Source organism: Nuphar pumila, chromosome 15 (assembly GCF_984573655.1).
Source record: "Nuphar pumila chromosome 15, dmNupPumi1.hap1.1, whole genome shotgun sequence".
Lineage (NCBI taxonomy): Eukaryota > Viridiplantae > Streptophyta > Magnoliopsida > Nymphaeales > Nymphaeaceae > Nuphar > Nuphar pumila.
Window position 1 is genome coordinate 78,258,665 of NC_143263.1, and position 16,937 is coordinate 78,275,601.

Below are 16,937 nucleotides of genomic sequence, written 5' to 3' on the forward strand. Positions count from 1 at the left end.
TAAAAAATTTATATTATTAATAATTAATAAATAGCTCAAACTTGTCAAATTGACCTGGTAATTGGCAGATCGACCTAAACCCATCCCATGTATATAAGGAGCCGAGTTTTAACCTGAAAGCTAACAGACCCAAGCCTAAATCCTTGACCCAAACATGCCCCATGGAAGGTCGAATCAATTTGGCTTATCAAGCTACCTGACCCATTGACCAATGCTAGGTGTTGCCTTAAGATCCTTATTTGACCTTTTCATGAAAAGTTTAACCCATATTTAAAATTTTAGAAAAGTGTAGCATTGTTTGAAGTTAGGGGCAAAAGGTTGTAACATAAATAAATTTTTTCTTTCTTTATTTATTTATAGATACATTGAATTTTGTCCAAGTGCATGTCAGTGACAATTATTATCTACTTTGTGTCGTACAGATCATTAAACAGATAAATATGATCAAAACCAACCTTAAAACCCTAGAATGGAGCTTAACTTTGCTCTTATACACTTCTCTCATCACCTTCTCGTCCGAACAACTACAGATTGATTTGGTCAAAATTAATAAATAGTTGAGCACGATTAACACTTCACCGGGGCCAAGCATTTATGGTGGGTGAGATTGGCATGAAAACCTAATCGTGGGAATGATGACAGGAAAGTCGGTGATCGAAGCCCCCACTGTACGACGACCGTAATTAGAACGGTTCTAAGGTAGCAAAATTCCTTGTTGGGTAAGTTTAAACCTGCAAGAAAGGCGGAGAGCAGCTCAGAAGTGTTTGTAAAGATGCATACTACTTGCACCTGGACAGAAAGAACCTACGAGAATGATCAAGGACCAACTTCAGTTGGCATGGCATGGCAGAGAAAACGGGAGATTCTTTGATATTAGAACATTGAGATAGTTCAAGGATCTTCAATATTTTGAAACCCTGAAGAGCCTGCTCATTCATCACTTATTGGATCTTGTCACTGCCAGATAAGTTGAGGATAGCAAGCTCGTTGCAGCCATCAAACGGGAGGCACTTAAAGGGGCTTTGTCTCTATTCCAACCATTTCAACTTAGGCAGGCGTGGAAATTTAACATCACCACTGAACTTTTGATTTTCTTTTTTGATAATAATCAGACTCAGACTCATCAGGATTGACATGCAGTATTCTCAGTTCATGCATTTTAGCAATAGCCTCAGAACTCACTTGGGTCTCGTTCTTTTGTTCTTGCTTGAGAACAATACCTTGGACATGTTCATTCCTCGCTCCTTGAAGAAGATAAAACAAACAAAAGCAATTAAACTCAGCATTTTAAAACAGTCATGACTCATGTGCATGATAAAGATACTAAATACTCATGTGACTACTGAAAACATGACGATCATATAGCAACTAAGAGATTCATTATTGACATTTAAATAGGCATTGTCAAATTGATTATTGACAATTAGTTGGCAGTCAACCAATATATACCCACTAATAAACTTGAGTTGGTGATGTAGCAAAGTAGAATTGGAAGAGAACAATTGTCTTCTTGTAGTGTACTGAACTTTGTAAATTTCCTAATTTTGACCAATTTGGAATTGATTTTAAGGAACTTTAATTCAAAATAAGGTCTTAGAGTATGAAAACAAGGTAGTTAATCATTTTGGAGCAAATCTGACTCTCAAAACTTACTATATATTGTTTACTTCGACATAAGATAATTTTTTTTTTAAAAAGAAACTTCCACATAAGATAAAGTAAAGATGTTAGCTCGTCAATAGTTTAGAATCAATTGAGTGGGATATTCAAAATGACATGATACAGTTTAAAAAATTTAATAAATAAAATGACAAAAGTTGTTTGAGGATCTTTGCATACTGAAATCAAAGCTTTTTAAGCATAATAGAGGTAACATGTTTAATAGCAGTTTAGCATTTTAGCCTACTGTTGAAAAATATGGTAAAAAACCAGACATTAGCTTCTTCCTACCAACCATATTTGGACCATGTTTCCCCAGAGAGGGAGGTGGATTTTAATGCTAGATCAGTTCATTTACAAAGAAATATGGCCACTCGGGAGTAGCTTACTGAATCATCCTAGATCTAGCACCTAAATTTAAAAGATTCAGCTTAAAAACCTGTAAATATAGGTCGCCATCTCCTCTCATTCTGGATCACCTATACCTTTAACACAGTCAATCTACCTTGAACCTACCTGGCCTTCGATGTCCTAGTCTTTTCGAGATGTCTGCTAGCTCTGACAAACTGCCCATTCCACACCTTGTGCTTGAAAACACTCTAGTTGACACAGTTGCTCCCACACTTTTGTTAATCTTCTTAGAACTACAAAAGCTAGCTGAAACTACTGCAGAAACATCAACTGTAGAAGGGTCCTAGTCCTCAGGTGAACACCTCCTCTTGTATTTTTTTTTTATTCATTTTGATTTTTATTTTGCAATTCTGCTCTTTTATTTTTTAACAGATTTCTTAACTATATTTCCTATTTTGTCGTGATTTTCCCCAACGTTGATGGGGTTATCTACCATCAAGGGTTGAAAGATTCTACCTGTGTGGCCAAGATTTCCTAATGGAGCTCGCTTGTTTGCTAAAGGGACCCCTTTCCAAAGGGAAAGGAACATTATATACCACTGTTTCTCACATCTTTCATTTTCAAAGAAGACATTTTTCATGAGAATGTAATCATAATCATCTTTTCACAAATCCAAAGAATCCACAAGAAAAAGAGAAATTTTGAGTTTTTAAAGTATAGGAGAAAATTATATTAGTTAAAAGAGGTCGGGGTAGGCCTAGGAAGACATCGATGGAAGTGATAGGAAAGGATATGAATGCTTTGAACCTCATCGAGGACATGGCATTGGATAGAAATGATTGGAGGAGAAGGATTCATGTGGAAGACCCAGAATGATTTTCTTTTTTGGTTCATATCGCCGACCCCAATTGTTTTGGGATGAAGGCGTAGTTGTTGTTGTTGTTGTTGTAAAGTATAGGAGAAAATAATTTGTTTAGTAGCCAAACTTAAACTTGCAAAAGAATTTGTAATCTCTTCTAAAGGTAAAGCTAATAAAAATTAATAAACTTACTTGAACCGCTCAAATAATAAAAAATAACCTAGTTATGATTATCAAAATAATATGCACTATAAAAGCTAATACAAATTAACAAACTTACTTGACCTAATCAAATTGCATAAACTAACCAAAAACAAGTCTATCCTAATTATGATTATCAAAGTAACATGCTACTCTAAATAAATTAAGAAAATATTCATTTAAAGAACTACCAAGGTCCCAACTATTATAGATTTGCTTGTTCTAGACCACATCCCCCATGTACTTGTCAGATCATGAAAGTTTTCTAGAGAATTTAAAAATCAGACCATGATTGGTTGAATCATCTTTCGGAGTATCAATTTGAGCTCGATTGATTCTAGCTCTAGATAGAAATGCCCATAAATTGGCAGAAGATTGCTAAAATAAGATTGGATTTGCTTCAATCAAACATAGTCAGCTTTGTCCAAATCTAACCAACTAATCTATTTTATTTCCAGAAAAAAACTTGATGAACATAGTCCTAATCTAATGGGATCAGTAAATCAGTTGGGGAAAATTTGATTTTCATAGTGTTTCTTGACAGTAATGTAGGAATGCAAAGAAATGGAGTCTTACTGTTTGATTCTACAGCACATGAAGTATTTGATAATGATCCCACAATCTGTTGTGTTTCGCAGGATCTGGAATGCTTTCTGGCCGAATTATCTCTCTTCCCATATCTCTAATTTGATAGTGCATCCTGAACTCCCCGTTGTTGCTATCCATCTTGATAAGGCACTTGTGAAGCAGGACTTTAGTTGTAATATCTGGGAAATATCCACAATTGTCCCACATGTACATTGCATATTCTTTACCGCATCCAATGAAAAAGCATGCAATGTCTAAAAATATGCACCTCATTTCATATTCTAGTCCATCATAACCTATTTTCAGTCTTTCATACACATCTTTAAGGATTGTTCTTCAATTTTTTCAACATTTTTTCATTCATCTAAAGTTCTTATATTAGAAAAAAGTGATCCAAATACCTCAAGGACTAGTGGTACTCCCCCCTGTAACTTGTATGACTGCTCTAGATAGCTGAATGAAGCCCATTGCTGGTTGATCACTTGCAAAAGCATGATAACTGAATAACTGAAGTGATTGGCATAGGTCCAACTCTTCAGGAATATATATTTGATGCTCCTTCATATGATGTAATATCAAAACACCCTTATCTCTTGTAGTGACGATAATTCTGTTCCCTGCACCAAACCATTCTTTTGGATTCCCAGCCAATGCATCCATCTGTTTTTATGATCTATATCATCTACAACAAACAGAACCTTCTTACAGCCAAGTCCTTGCTTCATTAGACTAACTCCTTCAACATTATGTATGATTACATCTTTATTATTCAAAACATCTTGAATGAGCCGGGTCTGCAGAGAGGCAAGTCCTCATTGCTTTGAAGTTTCTCTAATATAAAAAATGAAGCTACTTCAAAATCACAAAATAACTTGTTATAAATAGTCTTAGCAATAGTTGTTTTTCCTATACCGCCTTCTCCACACTGATTCCAACCATGCAAACACTATTGGTTGCTTTCATGTCTAACCGCTTCATCATATCTTCCACATGAGAATCAATTCCAATTGGGTGTTTTGCTACATCAAAGGCAACCTTATTCAAATGACCAAGAACACTTTTAACAATAATTATGATCAACTTTGCCTCATGCCTGCTAAGTTTCAATAAAAAGATCAGCTTTGCATACACAAACATACATACATAAATAAATATATATTGACCCTTGGATCACAGTATTTCAATATAAAAATATGTTTTTTTGAGGTTTGAAAATTTGGTACATTATAGGTTGTTTTTTCAATGCTCTTAAAATCTGATATATATGTTAGAACATGATACAAAAGTCAGTTTCTACTAAACCTAATATGTAGATCACATTTGGAGGGTCTGACGTGCAAAAAAACTGAAAACAAAATAAAAAATATTACAAATTTTTACTAGGGATTTCCTTACCCATGAGGGTAGCCCTCTTAAACGTCCCCAATGGAATTTTTTTGGTATTTTTTTCAAAATTCTGACAGTACAGATGTATTCTGCATGATTGATTTACTATAAATCAACACTTTGATCATGAATTTTGGATAGAAAAAATGGTAATCGGATCCTCAAAAATTTAGGAAAATTGTATGTTGTTGATTTTGAAACTTATAAAAACCTATCCATGCATCGGAATCAAATGTTCCAAGAACTGATTTCTATAAAAACAAGCATATAGATTACATCTATATGGTCAAAAATTTTAAAAAAATACCAAAAATCCAATAAAACATCCATTGGAGAGGTTTTGGAGGGTTTTCATTTCCCTATATATATATATATATATATATATATATATATATATATATATATATATATATATATATATATATATATATAGGGAGAGAGAAAGAGAGAGAGTATAATCTACACACCTGCTAGTTTCTGTGGTAAGAATCATAGCCAAAAATCTCACCAACACACCTCAATTTATCTCTTCTTATCCAACTCCCTATTAATTTGATGTTTTTTAAAAGCTTTTTCATGTGATTCCTTTTGATGTCGGACATTTGAAGGATCAACGTCAAAAAATATTGGTATGATCAGCCTCCTACACTTAACCATCCTAGAAATCTTCATAAGACACTGCCTAGAATCAGCATATCCTTTTGAAAAGATGAGCAGAAAAATCTGTGATCTGTCAATAACATCAAAGAGTTCCACAATCCGTCTGCCCCTTTTGAAATCTTTACTATCCATGAATGCATGAATGCCATGGTCTACTAGCCCTCTGTAAAGATGACCTGTGAAACCCTTGAAGCTCAAAAATACATCATATTGGAACTTTGTAATCTCCAACGATGATGTTGTTGATGACTTGGATGGCTTTGATGCATCAACAGTACCAATCTCCATTTTACTTGCTTCCCTTTTCTACTCTAATCTTGAACTAGAATGTCGGTAGTCTCCCCTCAATCCAATAGCACCGTTGCAAACTACACAAAGCTTTATGAATTGCAAGAACTGTGATATCTTTCAACCCTCCCTTAACCACACTCAACCACTCTTCTTCCCATCAAGGAATAATCCAACAAATATGAAACAAGGCCACAAATTAGTTTCTGATTTCAAGAGCACCAGACAAATGAAAATTAAATTCCTAAGAACAAACATGCCTTGATGTTATGGATCAAAAAGATTATGGAACACATTCCCCACACCGTGGACTGCAAGTTATTTTCACTAAAAGCAGTAAATCTAAAAACATTGTGTACTCAAATGGATCAATGCACAAACTTTATCTAGTGAAGCTTGAGTGTCCTGTATGAACAAGGTGTTCACTTATATGGTATGGATATGTCCGTTTTCATGATGTTTGGATATGTATAACGCACAAAGTGATATAATACATACATGAAAACAAAGCACCCATGTGAGATAGGCATCGACAATGCTAAGTGCAATATTGACTTGGGGTCGAACAAGATAGCTGGATTGTTAGGTTGCTCTGTCATGACTCATAACTGAAGGGTGTTGGTTTCAAATTTCACGAGTGTTATCCCAAGCTCCCCTATTAAAAACGAAAAAAAAGGTGCAATACTGACATGAACATCAGTTTTGCTATTATTATGTTGTTTTTTCTGAAGGTGGGCCCTGAAAGGCTAACAATCTTGAAGCTGGTGCGGGACATGCAAGCCAACGTTTAACTTGTAATTTTTATCGGATCAAAAAGCTTCCAAGATGTGACTTTGCAGTGAGTGATTTTTTTTTTTTGGGTGGGTGGTGGTGTGGGTGGGGGGGGGGGGTGGGAAGTTGGGGCTCACCGGTACAAGGATAAAGAATATACCAATACAAGGCTCAAACATCAGAGACATAAGGAACCCACTCTAGTGGTTTCTCCTTCCAACACCTCTCTACTTTTAGGGGCTCCAATCTTGCCAAATGATGCATAAAACCATTTACGGTGGAGCCTTCGAAACACCTGAAACACTTAATAAATGCCTAAGTCTATGTATTGAGCTAGATCAAGCATAGGGTATTACTTTATTGCAGAATTTTCGCTGATCATAGGCTATGATAATAGTTCGACTGAAATTCTATGATGTGGGACGTAATAGCACTTTGAGTTAGACTCCAAATAGCAAGAAGCGGTATCATAGTGCTCTAAAGTGTAGTTCGCTGAGCAAAGGATTTAATCCACCAAACCATATGAGAAGAACAAAAACAACAATATGGAGAAGTTTACCACTTCAATTTAATCACAGTTGGTGTAGTTGCAAAAAATAAAGTCATATTTTGTTTGTGTGACAAGATAATGCAGAAATTTGGATCACCAGTTTGTTGGTTACTCTTGGGTCCATATATGACTTAAATTTTACTTCTTATTTTGAATCTAGCAGATCTGGTCTTAATTTTTTTTAATCCCAGGTCTAGGCTTGGGTCACTCCCAGATTTGATTAAAAGCCAAATCAAAACTCAAACCGGAGCATCATATTGAAAATCCCATTTCCATATTTATAGAAAATTGATTTTGATCTATGTTCAAATCTTGTAGGTCCAAATGTGGGATACAATAGAGCTTCAAGTAACATTACCAGCCCATATTTGATCCTTGTTCATACACGGGTTATTGATGCATGATCTGGACAAGCAGAATATATTATGACCTTCATACATACATACATATATAGGGCCTTTATTTGCGACCTTAGAATGCCCCTTTTTCATTTTTTTTATTTTGTTGTTTTTCATGGAAGCAGCCTTACAGATGTGATCTATGTGTTTTCTTTAGTGGAAATCGGCTTGCTGCACATAGATAAGTTTCTGTAAGGGTTAAAAAATCAACAGCCTACAATGTGTGATACATTTTTAGGTCATAAAATCATGTTTTTTCGTCAAAAACATTATCCAAAAGTCGGTTCCCACTACTTTGAGCATGCTTAATCCATCCATGTGGTCAGATTAGATCAAAACAACTCACACCATAGAGATCCAGGCATTTGTACATAGTGACACCATTACTAAAACATTACCCTATATATAATACCTCCAAATATCATCTAGTTGTATGTTAACAGCCAAACTTTTCAATCTAATTGGTTGAACTTTTCTGCAAATCATGCAATGTCTCGTTTAGCTATACAATGACTATACTGCCTTTAACATTTATTTATTAGTGACAATTATGTGTTTAAAATGTTATCAATGGGCAAACAATAATTTTATGGTTCATGCAGGTGTTCAGGATAAATTTGGAGAGGTTAGGCATTCAAATCTAACAATACAACATTTGATGGGTAGACAAAAAAGTGATAGTTAAGTATCTTTTATAATTCTGATAATTCTATGGCATGGATGTGCAAACCTTGTATATGAGTAAAATCTCACATACATATTCATGCATTTTCGAGTTGGCTGGTCTCATGGATGGGTTTATCATAGATCATGTTTTCTATCATCTGACAAATTGGACATAAAAAAATATTTTCTCTTAGTCATGTTTTGGTGCCTTCTAAATGGTTCATTTTTCCTCATTAAAAACATATTGTAGCACTAAAATTTGTTGGTTCGGAGTATGCAGTAAAGTGAATGAACGATGATAGATCCATCTGTGTGGTCATATTTGCTTAAAGTTGCAGTAAAAATGAGTTTTATTACTCATATATACCAAACTTGTGCCTCACATCCGACCAAAGAGGTACGGTGTAACTGTTAAATTATGTAATCAAACTTGTAACTTCGCATATATATTTTATATATATAAGGTAATACATATACATATATATAATATATGTATATGTATTTACCAATTATATATATAAAATATATATATTCCTAGTAAGGGTAGTTTAGGAATTTTACACATTCTTTTTCGAGAATATGTTTTTGTATTTATTTTCTTTTTCTTTTTTCTTTTTTCTTTATTCTTTTTTCTTTTTACATTTAATGCACTGTACTTGCATTGGGAGGAGCCCAACCCACTAGTCGTTGGACCCCTCCAACGGTCACATTTGTGACCGTTGGAGGGGCTCCAACGACTATGTGGAGCCCCTCCCAAGGCCTTCTCCAAGCCCTATATATATGGGCAGCTTCTCTTGTATTTTCTCAAGGGATTTGGGATTGTAGCCCAACATCTTTAGTGGTTTATGAATCTTATGAGTGCATTTGCACATTTGTGATTCGGTGTGTTGTGCTTGTTGTGCACAAGTGTTCTTGGGTGTGTATGTTCACACATTTATTCTCAAGGTTATTGTGTTATCGACTAAAGTATCTTGTTGAAGATACTTTTACATGGTATCAGAGCCTCGTTGAAAAAGAAGAATTGCGATTCGCCTTCTCTTGCATTCCTCGAAAAACGTGCCTTCAAGTTTTTTTAAATCAAAGAGGATCACCTTCTTCGAGCAATATTTTAGGAGCCTCTATTGTCAAGAAAGACGCGAAAAGTAATTAAGGTACGTACTATCCCTTGCATTCTTTCCTCTCTAATGAGCGAAAAAGACTCTCATTTCTCTCTTGGGTTTAAGCTTAATGGCTCAAACTATCATGTTTGGGACGGTAATATGGAAGCCCATATTAAAGGAAAGGGGTTTTGGGGTTACGTTCATGGATCCATTGTAAAACCCGAGAATTTTTATTTGAAAATATTTCAAATTTTTCAATTTGGGCCTAGATCCACATTACGGATCCAGGACCCATAAAGGGGGGGTAATTAGGATTGATTATTTGAAATCTTGATTTAAAGGGTACTAATAAATAAATGAAAATTTTTCTAATTTAAAATTTTAATTTAATTCGAGGATCCACAGTGGATCCATTTGGATCCACTTGTGGACCCATTTTGTTTGGGGCCGGGTTGCGGGTCCCGGGTTCGGACCCGAGCCCCACCCCAACTAACAGCCTTTTTAAAACAGAAAGGGCAACCCGATAAGGGTTGCCCGATAAACCCTAACAGGAAAGGAAAGGGGGGAAGGGGGCGTTACGCAGGGCGTAACCGACCTCCCCCTCCCATCTCGGCGAGGAAGGAGGGGGCCTGGGGTCGATAAAAGGGGGGTGAAGAGAGGGTTATGCCCTCTTCACTCGGGCTCTCTCTTCCCCATCTTTCCCCATCTCTCTCGCTTGCTCGGTGAGCACACGCCGGAAAGCTGCGACAGCCACCAAAAGCCCTCCAGCGAGCTCCCTGTCACGGCATCAGCAAGGGGCAACCCCAGCCGACCGTGTCTTCGCGTCCCCAGCATCCGATAGCCGGAATACCCTTCAAAAAGGTGCGGGTACCTCTTTTTGATTCAAATGGGGCATCGGTGGAGGTCTGATTTTCATGCAGCAGTCGATGGAAATCTCATGGAGGATAGTTTCCACTGTTACTCCCTTGCACCTTCTGTGCTCTGGTTGAATTGAAGAAAAAGACAGATTTTAAAAAGCTTTTCCTGCATGGTTTGGGGCCCAGGTATGCAGTCGGCTGGGCTGGGTATCTTTTTACAAAAAAAAAAGAAGAAATTTCAGTTGTGCAAAAATTAGTTATGCTGTTGGTGACTGACAGCATACACAGGCCCACACTGGGCCTGTGTATATGCTGTTAAGCCCAGCCAACAAGGTCGGCTCGGCTGGGCAGGTTCGTGTTCTCAATAAATGAAATAGAGCTTTATGCAGTATAAAAAAACCCAGTTTTGGTGGGGTAGCTTCTGCTGTCCTTTTGACAGCATACACAGGTCCATACTGGACCTGTGTGCGTGCTTTTGGACCCAGCCGACAGGGTCGGCTGGGTTGGGCTTGGTGTTTTCATCTTTACAAAAAAAAAAGATGCTTAAGCTGTTGGATTAAGATATGGACAGTAAGAGAAGGATGAGATTGAAGTTACAAGCCTTCTGGGCTGATTTGTTTTTCTACACATCATGTTTAATCATGTTTTTTTTTTAGCAATAACAAGTCTCAATTGTATTTTTCTTAATACATGAATATATCACTATGATGCATGTACGTATCTGTGATACATACAGTGTATGTTTCTATTTCAACTTAAATCAAGTCAACTCTCTTTGTGATCTATCCTAATCTTCCATTATGAACATAAATATTTTCTTAGCTTCTGATCCATCTTTGTTGACCCATTTTGTGTTTTCATATATCGATATGAAATTTTATGGAAAAACATTTAGATTTATCATGCTGATAGGCATTCTTATTATTTTGAATGGTTAGAATAAATTGATATTGTTTAAATGAAATTGGCATCAGATTTGTCAAGTTGATAGGCATTCTTATTTTAATTTGAATGGTCAGAATACTGTGGATATTATTTAATAAAGTGGTGCATCAGATTTATCATGCTGATAGGCATTCTTATTATTTTGAATGGTTAGAATAAATTGATATTGTTTAATGGAATTTGGCACCAGATTTATCAAGCTGATAGGCATTCTTATTTTAATTTGAATGGTTAGAATAAGTTGATATTGATTAATGAAGTTTTGCATCAGCATTATCATGTTGATAGATATCTTTTAATTGAACTGGAATGGTCAGAATAACGTTGATATTATTTAATAAAGTCTTGCATCAAAATTTTCATGTTAATAGGCATCTTTTATTTGAACTTGAATGGTTAGAATGAGATGATAATTCGTCCATAGTTTAATTCTGATATGTCTTAGAAATTAAATATGGTATTGAATTTGTGATCCCTGTATTACTGTCCCGGTAATCAAAATGAATCATCGAGGGTTTGGTAAACCCGAGCTGTGGGAATATTTTCCCTTACTCATTTCAATGCATTTCAAAGATCATGCTTCATAAATATTTCAGCTTTATTGCACTGTTCTATATGTTTCCGCAGGCCGGAGTCCTGTGATGGCTCTCGCGAGGTAGATGCGAGCTTTTGTCTTTCTTTTTGCATATGATGTTGCAAAACTTAAGAAAATAAATCTTAATAAAAAGTAATAATAAAGCACAGTGTAATAAACCTTCTGGGATCACTCATCTGGAGAATGGGATCTTAGAAATCCGATCTTGGGGAGACTGTGAGGATACAAAACTCTGTGTGCTAATTTTGGTCCCCTGAACCCGATATTTAGGTTCCTTCTCCTGGCCACGGTTTTAGGGACAGTCCGCCACTTTACCCGGGAGTGGTGTGTTTGACACAACTGTTGTTTTTGGTACCAAGAAAGTGGCACTTGTGGGCGTGGGGTGTCCCTTGTGTCCCCGACATTAGATGTGGAGGTCTAATGTTCCGAAGGTGATTCGGTCGAGGGCTAAGTTGGGAACCCAGTAATAAAATATAAATTGTGTGCTAAGCTACCCTGAGAACCTAACTTAACCTCGGGGTTTGTACCCGTTTGGTGTATCCGCGGGCAACGATAATTAAAAAGAGAAACTTAAAGTTGTATGCATTTAATAGGGCATGAATAAGGAAACAAAAGACTAAATGGAAGATAATAAAATGATTCATGCATTGCACAAAAGTCATGCATTTTCCTGTTATGCATTAGATCATGCATCCTTTAATGATTCCCTTAATCAATACATGATGGTAGGTGCTGAATGGTTATCTCTTGTTGCATGCTGAAGTTTTAGTACATGCTACTGCTTTACTGTTTTTGCATGCTTAGCATTTATGATTGTTGCATGAATAAATTTCCAAATGCTATAAACTGTCTTGTATGTATTTCCCTCAATTGTTGCATGATATCTCATCTTACTCTTTATCTCACTTGTTTCATTAAGAAGTAGTTGTGCTCAGGATTTCGATTCTGACACCCTACTTCATTGGTTTTCGCAGGAACAGGTGATCAGTGAAGTCGACAGCTACTGGGAGGGCGCAGGAGTCACAACGAGTTTTGACAGTCTTCTTTGTGGACAGAGTGGCTCTTTATTTAGTTTTTCAGTCTAGTGTCTTGTTATTTGCTTATTGTCATCAGTGGTTACTTGAGTCAGACACTTTATTTTTGAGATTAGTTTTTAATTCATGAATAAAGGTAATGGTTAGTTATGGATGTTAATTGCAAGTTCTTTTGTGGTTTATGGCTATCCAGTTGGAATTGGAACTGTGAGGACCCCGGGTCTCTGGGAAGTTTTCCGCACTGTTTTAGAAAAAAAAAATCCGCATTTTCAAAGGGGATGAGTTGGGGTCGTTACATCCATACCGGAACCGGAACCCAAAATTACCATTATTGAAGGAGGGGATATTAAGATCCTTGAAGGGGATGAAAGGCAAATGGCCCTTGAAGAGTATTCTAAGAAACATGATGATTGAGAAATGAAGAACTTCAAGATCTTATCTTGGATTTTTTCATCCGTTGAGACCAAGATAAACGTCAATATCATCAAATTTAAAAGGGCTTCCGAAGCTTGGGTATATCTTGAGAAAATATACACCTCAAGAGATATATCCCACAAGTACTTTCTTCAAAAGAGGGCTTTGACTCTCCAACAAAATGACATGACCATTCAAAAGGGGGTAGTATCAATAATAGTCTAATTTGAAAAAGGTGGTGCATTGTAGATGTCGCACTATACCCGTAGAGGCACTTCGTCTTCTACTGCTGCTCCCACGAACTGGCAGGAGCAAAGAGATTTCATGATGGAGGCCATCCATACCCTGACAGAGACTATGACGGCTCAAGCGACACAGACAGCGCAGGCGCTACAAGCGACTCAGAATCTTCAGGCGGCACAAGCTGCACAAACGGCCCAAGCGGCACAGGCTGCACAGGCAGTCGCGCAGGCAGCGACTCGTGACCCTCCAGTCAATATTGTTCCCAACGCAGGTGGCGTTTCGTTCGAGCGGTTTCTGAAGTTGGACCCGCCTTCCTTTTCATGAAAGGCAGACCCAGAGGCTGCTGCGAGGTGGGTCGAGGAGATTGAGCGGGTGTTTGACGTCTTACTTGTCCCTGAGAAGAGAAAGACACCCTTTGGTACGTACCGCTTAAAGGGCGATGCCATGAACTGGTGAGACACCCTGCGAAGGGTGAAATTTGTTGATTGGGATGAGATTCCTTGGGAGACGTTTAGGGAGGAGTTTCTGGATGCCTACTTTCCCCCTTACGCCGAGGAGCAGATGCAACAAAAGTTCCTCGATCTGACTCAGGGGACCATGAGTCTCGTGGAATACACTACCAGGTTCCGGAGTCTTGAGAAGTATAGCCCAAACCTCTTCAAGAATGAGAAGGCAAGGGTGGCTAGATTCGTGTGTGGACTGAAGGACGGGTTACGGACTCGTGTGCTCAGGGGTCGTCCTTCTACCCTGGCCGAGGCGATCGAGTCGGCCACCGTACTGACCGAGGACTGGGAACGATCCAAAGGTGGTTTTCAGAAGAAGGGTGGCAGCGGAGGAGGTTCTTCAGGCGGGACCAGAAAGAATCCTCCAACAGGAGGGGGAGTGCAGAACGGGAAGAAGCAGCGGACCTGGGACGGGCGACAGCAGGGCGCGCAACAGGGCCGACCTCAGCCGCGGAGACAACAGGGGAAGGCTCAGCCGGCATGTCGCAGGTGTGGCAAGAACCATCCACTAGGTTTTTGCCCATCGTTCAAGGGGGTCTGCTACCAGTGCCAGCAGCCAGGGCACATTGCCCCCTTCTGTCCGAACAAGCCTGCGGTTCCGGGTGGACAGCCGCAACAACCACAGCAGCAGAGGCCTCAACAGCAGCAGGGTCAGCGCAAGACTAATGGACGGGTCTACGCAGCAACAGCAACCTCCCAGGATGATCAGGCTGATCTGATCGAAGGTATATTTTTAGTTGCCGAACACTTTGCACGTGTTATGTTTGATTTGGGTGCAACACACAGCTTTATTTCTTCCTCGTTTGCAAAGTTGCTCGATTTAGTTTCATCTAGCCTCGAAAGGGCTCTCGATGTGATGTCACCAATGGGTGCATCCTCTTCCTGCGGGAAGTATTTTCCGTCCGTATGCGTGGTGATAGAAGGCCATGAGTTGTCGGCCGATTTGGTCATTTTGGATATGACATTCTATGATGTCATCTTGGGCATGGATTGGTTGTCCAAGCATAATGCGACCCTCCAGTGTCGGGGCAGGAAGGTAATCTTGGAGCACCCCAAATTGTCTGCATTGTTGTGCCATTCGACGAGACCAACCGATGGGGTGAAAATCGTGTCAGCTTTGAAGGTCTCCAAGTACCACAAGAAGGGTTGCATGGTATTCTTGGCTAGTGTTTCTGCTCAAGACAGTCGGGCGCCGTCCTTGGAGCAGTTAGACGTTGTCTGCGAATTCCCGGATGTTTTTTCCGAGGATTTGTCGGGTTTGCCTCCGCATCGAGAAATTGAGTTCTCGATCGAGCTAGTGCCTGGTACAGCACCAGTTTCTCGCGCTCCGTATCGCATGGCACCTGCTGAGTTAGGGGAACTGAAAAAGCAGTTGTAGGAGCTTCTTGACAAAGGATTTATTAGACCGAGTGTATCCCCTTGGGGTGCCCCGGTCCTCTTTGTTAAGAAGAAGGATGGTTCAATGCGACTTTGTATTGACTACCGCATGTTGAATCAAGTAACGGTGAAGAACAAATACCCTTTGCCTAGGATCGATGATTTGTTTGATCAGTTGAGAGAGGCCAAGGTGTTCTCGAAAATCGATCTTCGTTTAGGATATCATCAGCTGAGGATTAAAACCGAAGATATTCCTAAGACAGCGTTCAGGTCCAGATATGGGCATTATGAATTTCTAGTGATGTCATTTGGACTTACAAATGCCCCTGCGGCATTTATGGATCTGATGAACCGGGTTTTCAAGTTGTGGCTGGATTCTTTTGTCATCGTGTTCATAGATGACATCCTGATATATTCGGAGAGTGTGGAAGATCACCGAGAGCATTTGCGACTCGTGCTGCAGACACTGAGAGAACATCAACTTTATGCTAAATTCTCAAAGTGTGAGTTTTGGATCGATAGGGTGATGTTTCTTGGTCACGTGATATCCGAGAGAGGTGTAGAGGTTGATCCAGCCAAGGTGGAAGCCGTTTTGTCATGGGAACAACCGAAGACGGTGACAGACATTAGAAGTTTCTTGGGACTGGCGGGTTATTATCGTCGATTCATTCAAGATTTCTCGCGTATAGCTGCTCCGATGACTCGGTTGTTGCAGAAAGGAGTGAAGTTCGAGTGGTCCTCTCGCTGCGAAGACAGTTTCCAAGAGTTAAAGAAGAGGTTGACCACAGCGCCGGTTTTGACATTGCCTTCCGGGACAGGTGGTTTTGTGGTATACAGTGATGCGTCGGGGACTGGACTGGGTTGCGTTCTTATGCAGCATGGAAAGGTCATAGCATACGCTTCCCGACAGCTAAAGGTGCATGAGAAGAATTATCCCACACATGACTTGGAGTTAGCAGCAGTAGTGTTCGCGCTGAAGATTTGGCGCCACTACCTTTATGGGGAAACGTTTGAGGTCATGTCTGACCACAAGAGCCTCAAATATATCTTCACCCAGAGGGACTTGAATTTGAGGCAACGTAGGTGGTTGGAATTCCTAAAGGATTACGACTTCTCCATCGCTTACCATCTGGGTAAGGCGAATGTGGTGGCGGATGCGCTTAGTAGAAAGGCGTCAGTCACAGCGGCTAGCTTGATTGGACACGGTTGGAATCTGGTCGAGGAGTTCGTACGATGGCAACCTTTTTCTGATGACTCCGAGCGCATCCTTTGTGCCGGGATGCAGGCCCGACCAGAGATCATAGATCAAATTGAGGAACTCCAATCAGAAGATCCGGACTTTGGAAAGTTGTGCGAAAGTGCTCAGAAGCCAGAAGCGCAGTTTCGCCGGGAGGAGAGCGGAACCATTATGTTCGGGGACCGATGGTGGGTTCCAAAAGCGTTACGGGAAGAGCTGATGAGTGAAGCTCACAGGTCGAAGTATTCCGTTCAC

General features: G+C 39.2%; 1 long non-coding RNA gene across 1 annotated transcript in view; it reads right to left on the minus strand.

The window, feature by feature from the left end:
* Positions 1-316: 316 nt before the first annotated feature.
* The window catches only part of LOC149815690 (uncharacterized), a 30,141-nt gene continuing 13,520 nt past the window's right edge, over positions 317-16,937 (minus strand). The window contains exons 2-3 of the long non-coding RNA XR_016427830.1: positions 809-1,244; positions 317-731 (exon numbers count right to left, since the gene is read on the minus strand). This is a non-coding gene — a long non-coding RNA (uncharacterized LOC149815690). The remainder of the gene's footprint in view (positions 732-808; positions 1,245-16,937) is intronic.